This window comes from Oncorhynchus kisutch, linkage group LG2 (assembly GCF_002021735.2).
Source record: "Oncorhynchus kisutch isolate 150728-3 linkage group LG2, Okis_V2, whole genome shotgun sequence".
NCBI classification, from domain to species: domain Eukaryota; kingdom Metazoa; phylum Chordata; class Actinopteri; order Salmoniformes; family Salmonidae; genus Oncorhynchus; species Oncorhynchus kisutch.
In genome coordinates this window covers 25,751,763-25,757,352 of record NC_034175.2, presented here as the reverse complement: position 1 = coordinate 25,757,352, position 5,590 = coordinate 25,751,763, and the positions used below count along the sequence as shown (strand labels likewise).

At 41.5% G+C, this 5,590-nt stretch overlaps 1 long non-coding RNA gene across 1 annotated transcript; it reads right to left on the bottom strand.

Moving 5' to 3' along the window:
- Positions 1–1,499: 1,499 nt before the first annotated feature.
- On the bottom strand, positions 1,500–5,166 carry LOC116356620 (uncharacterized). Its single transcript, XR_004205034.1, has 2 exons — positions 4,967–5,166; positions 1,500–2,224 (listed from the first exon to the last, which is right to left on the bottom strand). It is a non-coding gene; the product is annotated as an uncharacterized LOC116356620 (long non-coding RNA).
- Between the last annotated feature and the right edge of the window lie 424 nt (positions 5,167–5,590).

The window sequence follows — 5,590 nt, the reverse complement described above, 5'->3', positions numbered from 1 at the left end:
ATTTTCACATGTGAAACTGCAAATATGACGCGTTTGTTTTGTAAGGGAACACACACGAAGCAGTCGATCTCAGTTGTATTGAAGATGCTTTGTCGTTGTCCATTTTGAATCAGTTGAATCTCTTGCAAACGTGCACTAAGATAAAAGTACTCTCTCAGACAAACAGTAAAAATGAAATAAAACAGTCAAACATCAACACTAACTCTCAACTACTGCAACGTGTTAGTGTGTCAAACATGAAGAACAATAGCCACAGCCACATTGTCAAATTACAATGTAATAAACCCTAGCATACATACCTTTCGTGACATTTACTCAGTCCCACGCACAAGCCCATAAATAGGTAGAGTGTTGCAAGAGAGATGCACACAGACAGTGGCACACAGTGAAGCATGCAGCATTCATCTCTCAGTAATTTAACCACAGGGACTCCTAACCGCCTTGACCCCTAATAGCAGGACCTGTCAATACAGACAAGGTCAGTGAACCTAGGCCAGCGTCTCAGACTCCCTCAGCACAGGGAGGGAGTGTATGGGTTTGTGTGCGTGTGCGTGCAGGCATGTCTTTGCTTGCGTGTGTGTACATGTGCATGTGCATGTGCATGTGCCTGTGTGGGTGCATGTGCATGTGTGTCCTTGTATGTGTGTGTACATGTGATGCAGCTTCACTCATGCTGAATCTCAACATGAACAGCCAGAGGAGAGAAAAGAGACTGAGACTTATCCACGGCTTATCCATCAAACTGAGAAAGAAAGAGGGAAAAGTACTTCCTGTCAAGTGCAGTCAGTCTGTCTAGGTTTTTCTGCCTCTAATTGAGATTAAATTCAATGAAAAATAAAAAATAAATAAAAAGAGAATCATCAAGCCGGTAATAGGATTATTGGTTGTTTGTTTGTTATGGATGGCGGATTAAAAGTAACCAGGGTTAAATGCAGAGGAGATTAACGCAGGCGTTAGTTATCGCCCGTTTCATAAAATTAGCACACGTAACAGACTGAGAGCTCATTTGCATGTTGAGATAACAGCGGCATTGTTGTACGAGTGTTGCCGCTAATTAGAGGTTGTACAAATACTGTTATGATGAATTAAACCCTTCATCGTTAACACTGAGGAGAACTCGCAAATTATTGGAGGGGGAAAAATATTGAAATCCGAGCTTGAAAGAGTATTTACATGATGTCAAGTTGACTGACGTCAAAATGGAGCGAGATGAGGCCGGTTTACCCTTTGAATAATATCAAAATCATTAAGCTCCTAGTTGAAATATTACGTGGTTAAATAACCCTCGTGGTTGACCTATTTGTGTGCATCTAGGTGTCTGTGTATGTGTGTTGTGTATGTGTATGTGTATGTGTATGTGTATGTGTGTGTGTGTGTGTGTGTGTGTGTGTGTGTGTGTGTGTGTGTGTGTGTGTGTGTGTGTGTGTGTGTGTGTGTGTGTGTGCGTGCGCACGTGTGTGTTTGCTTTATCTAAAGTGGTTAATTAAATCGGCAAGTGGAATTCTCATTTGCTTTTAATTATGTGGCGTAAATGAGGAGCTACGCTCTCTCCAACTGGTCCTTCAAAAACATCAGTGAATGAATATTACTATCCAGCGTTCAGACAGACAGTACAGTTTGTTATGCAATATAAAGAGTAGGCTTGCTAATTAAAGCCTTCTCTCTGTCAGTTCTGCTGGATAAACGCTTCAAGCACCTCCAGAGACAGTCAGACAGAGGATAGATGCCACTGTGACTCCATGGAAATCCAGTGAAACACATTTAGTTAAAGGTGACAATGGTGACAATCTCCAGGGGGAAAAAAACATGTTGATTTGGATCTTCCTTTGTTTTCAGTTAAAGAAGCAAAAGCCACATAGATTGGATACTGTATTAAGCAGTTGCTTAAAGAGCTATGACCATAAACATATGAATACATGTCTATTCCTATAATTTGTACATACAGCACTTCAATTTACATTTCTCCCAAACAGGCATTCAACCATGTAGGGGCTCAATAGCTTCATACTAAACAATGCCATTATTCGGGTGAGATTTTGTTCTGCTAATTGTGGTTTAGTGTGTTGTTGTAGTGTTCCTTCCTTGTTGCTGTATCCATCCAGTCCCTCTATGTTGTGTTAAATGGCCAGATGAGAGGCCGCAGACTTGAAGGCCTTCATGCCTGCAGGCGTAGCTGACCTCCGCTGGCTGCCTGTGACGCCTCTCCCCGCTAACTAGCTCCAGGCTAAAAACAAAGAGGGAAGAGGAGGGAAAGGGTAGAGCTGCATGGGGTAAAGACTTAATTTGACTATTTTGTCACAAAATGTACAAAGGGCTGTTCTGAACTGTAACATTTTACACACTGTGTTTAATCCCATTCTGTCAGAGCTAACAGGAGGCTAACAGCAAGGGCATTGTTTTCCCTGGAGTATGGCCCAGTAGCTAGCGATTAGCATTTTTGTTTTCTCGCCCTGCATATGGCCTACACTCTTATTTACGTGTGATGAATCAGTACGTTTATTGACAAGAATATGTTTATTGTCAACATCCCAGCTAGCACAGGGGATCTGGGCTGATTCCGGCTGATCGTCGGGGCACTCGGCTGAGAGTCAGACTCGGCCGACGTCATGTGGCCCGAGTCTGGGCCGCCTTCGGCAGTATTACTTATGGCTAAGATGCGGGGATTGAGCTCGGGCTGATTCCGGTGTGGGTTATCTGGCCCAAATGTATTACTTGGGGCATGGGCCGATTGTGGCTACTCTCTGGCAGATGATTACAGGGGCTGCTTTATATAAATAACATTTCACTATTTATTTATTTTTCCATATTTTCCTCAATGTTTCTGTGATTAAAAAAAATACAATTAACATTTCAATTATATTATTTAAGAGTCCTGCATGGTATTTTAGTATCTTGATACTTGCAAGGCAATTGATAAGCATTAAAAATGTTGTGGATGGAAGTTCCCAAGTGGCGCAGTGGTCTAAGACACTGTAGTGTCTCCTGTGGTGGGCCAGGTGCATGCATGCTGACATGGTCAACAGGTGTATGGTGTGTCCTCCAACACAAAATCATTTTTGTGGATGGGTATAATTTGCATGTATAAAACTTAGAATGACTAAATCTGGTAATTTTGTGGGTGAATTCCGGTAGACGGAAACAGCCTGATGTACTTGGGCCGATTCTTGGCAGTCATCCATTTTGAGTCCGGGCTGAGTCCGACACACGATTCTGGGTCGATTCAATCAGTTGCGGCCCCCCAGAAGAGGGCCGCTTCTGGGCCAATTCCTCATTGCTAGCTGGGATGTTTATTGACAAATGTTACGTCCCCTTTGTTTTATCCATTAGACTGACTGAGCACTGACTTTCTTCTCAAAAAATTTAACGTGGTGTAGAAAATATATTATGGCAACCGTTGAGTAAAACAGCTATACCGCATTTTGCTGCGTTACAGCCTAAATTTTTTATGGATTTAATTGTTTTTTTCTCTCTCATCCATCTAACACCCCATAATGACAAAGTAAAAACATGTTTTTAGAAATGTTTGCAGATTCATTGAAAATGAACACAGCATATGCAATGTACTTAAGTATTCACACCACTGACTCAATACATTGTTAGAATAACTTTTGCCAGCAATTACAGCTGTGAGTCTTTCTGGGTAAGTCTGTAGGAGCTTTGAACAACTTGATTATACAATATTTGCCCATTATCCTTTTCAAAATTCTTCAAGCTCTGTCAAATTGGTTATTGATTATTGCTAGACCACAATTTTAAAGTCTTGCCAGAGATTTCCAAGCAGATTTAAGTCAAAACTGTAACTCGGCCACTCAGAAACATAAACCGTCTTCTTGGTAAGCAACTCAAGTGTACATTTTGCCTTGGGCTGAAAGGTAAATTAATCTCCCAGTGTACAGAGGAAAGCAGACTGAACCAGGTTTCCTCCACAATTTTGTTTGTGCTTAAAAGTTCCATTCCATTTCTTTTGTATCCTGAACAACTCCCCAGTCCTTAATGATTACAAGCATACCCATAACATGATGCAGCCACCACTATGTTTGAAAATATGGAGAGTGGTAATCAGTAATGTGTTGTATTGTATTAGGCCCAATCAACACTGTCTTCAGTACAAAAGCTGAATTGCTTTGCCACATTTTTTTGCAGTATTACTTTTGTGCCTTGTTGCAAACGGGATGGATGTTTTGGAATATTTTCATTCTGTACAAGATTCCTTATTTTAACTCTGTCAATTAGGTTAGTATTGTGGAGTAACTACAATGCTGTTGATCCATCTTCAGTTTTCTCCTATCACAGCCATTCAATTCTGTAACTTAAACATTTTTTTTACCATGAGGTCAAGTCACCATGGCCTCATGGTGAAATCCCTGAGCGGTTTTCTTCCTCTCCGGCAGCTGAGTTAAGAAGGACTCCTGTATCTTTGTAGTGACTGGATGTATTGATGCACCATCCAAAGTGTAGTTAATAACTTCAATATGCTCAAAGGGATATTCACTGCTGCTTTTTATTATTTTTGACCAATAAGTGCCCTTTATTTTGCAAGGCATTGGAAAGCCCCCCCTGATCTTTGTAGTTTAATATGTGTTTGAAATTCACTGCTCAACTGGGGGGCCGTACAGATAATTGTGTGTGGGGTACAAAGATGAGATAGTCATTAGAAAATCACGTTAAACACTATTATTGCACACAGAGTAAGTCCATGCAACGTATCATTTTTGCTGCTGAATAAAGGGGTTGAATTGACTCAAGACATTTCAGCTTAAAAATATTTCATTAATTTGTAAATAATCTGATTTTCTTTACATTTTGGGGTATTGTGTGTAGGCCAGTGACAAAAAAATAATATTTAATCAAATTTAAATTCAGGCTGTAAAGCAACAAAATCTGGAAAAGGTCAAGGGGTGTGAAAACCTTCTGAAAGCCATGCAAATGTTTTTAGGCTTTGTATGTTTGGGTGTCATTTTATTACCTTATTTTTCCGATGAGGAAGACAGCATCAAATGAAGATGGGAGCTCTTTGAAGAGAAAAACCCAGGTGTCGAATTTTGAGCTGCCACATCCCCTTTGAGTGACAGCCAACAATACTTCCAAGGCTTCCTTATGCGACGCCACGGACAAACTGCACTGCACATCACATGCAGGCCAAAATGGCACATATCACACGGCGCAGCCACTGATCTCAGCGCCGGAGGCCGCCAATCAAGCGCATCACAAAGCAGCTGTCTGCTTCCTGACAGCGGCCAGGGCCAGAGACTTAACCCCTCGCCTGCCAGCCTGAGACCTCAACACACACACACACAGGCACGCATTCACACACACACGCACACACACACACACACACACACACACACACACACACACACACACACACACACACACACACACACACACACACACACACACACACACACACACACACAGTCTGAACAGATATTATCTCTAGTGCATCCCAACCCATGCAAACTGATCACCATTACAGGGATCACAATCCAGGATGTAGTGATGTTGTTGTTTTCAGCTGGACCAGAATATTATCTCTATATTCCAACACTCAATAGGGTACCACTACCATTACATAGTAACATGAGTTAGA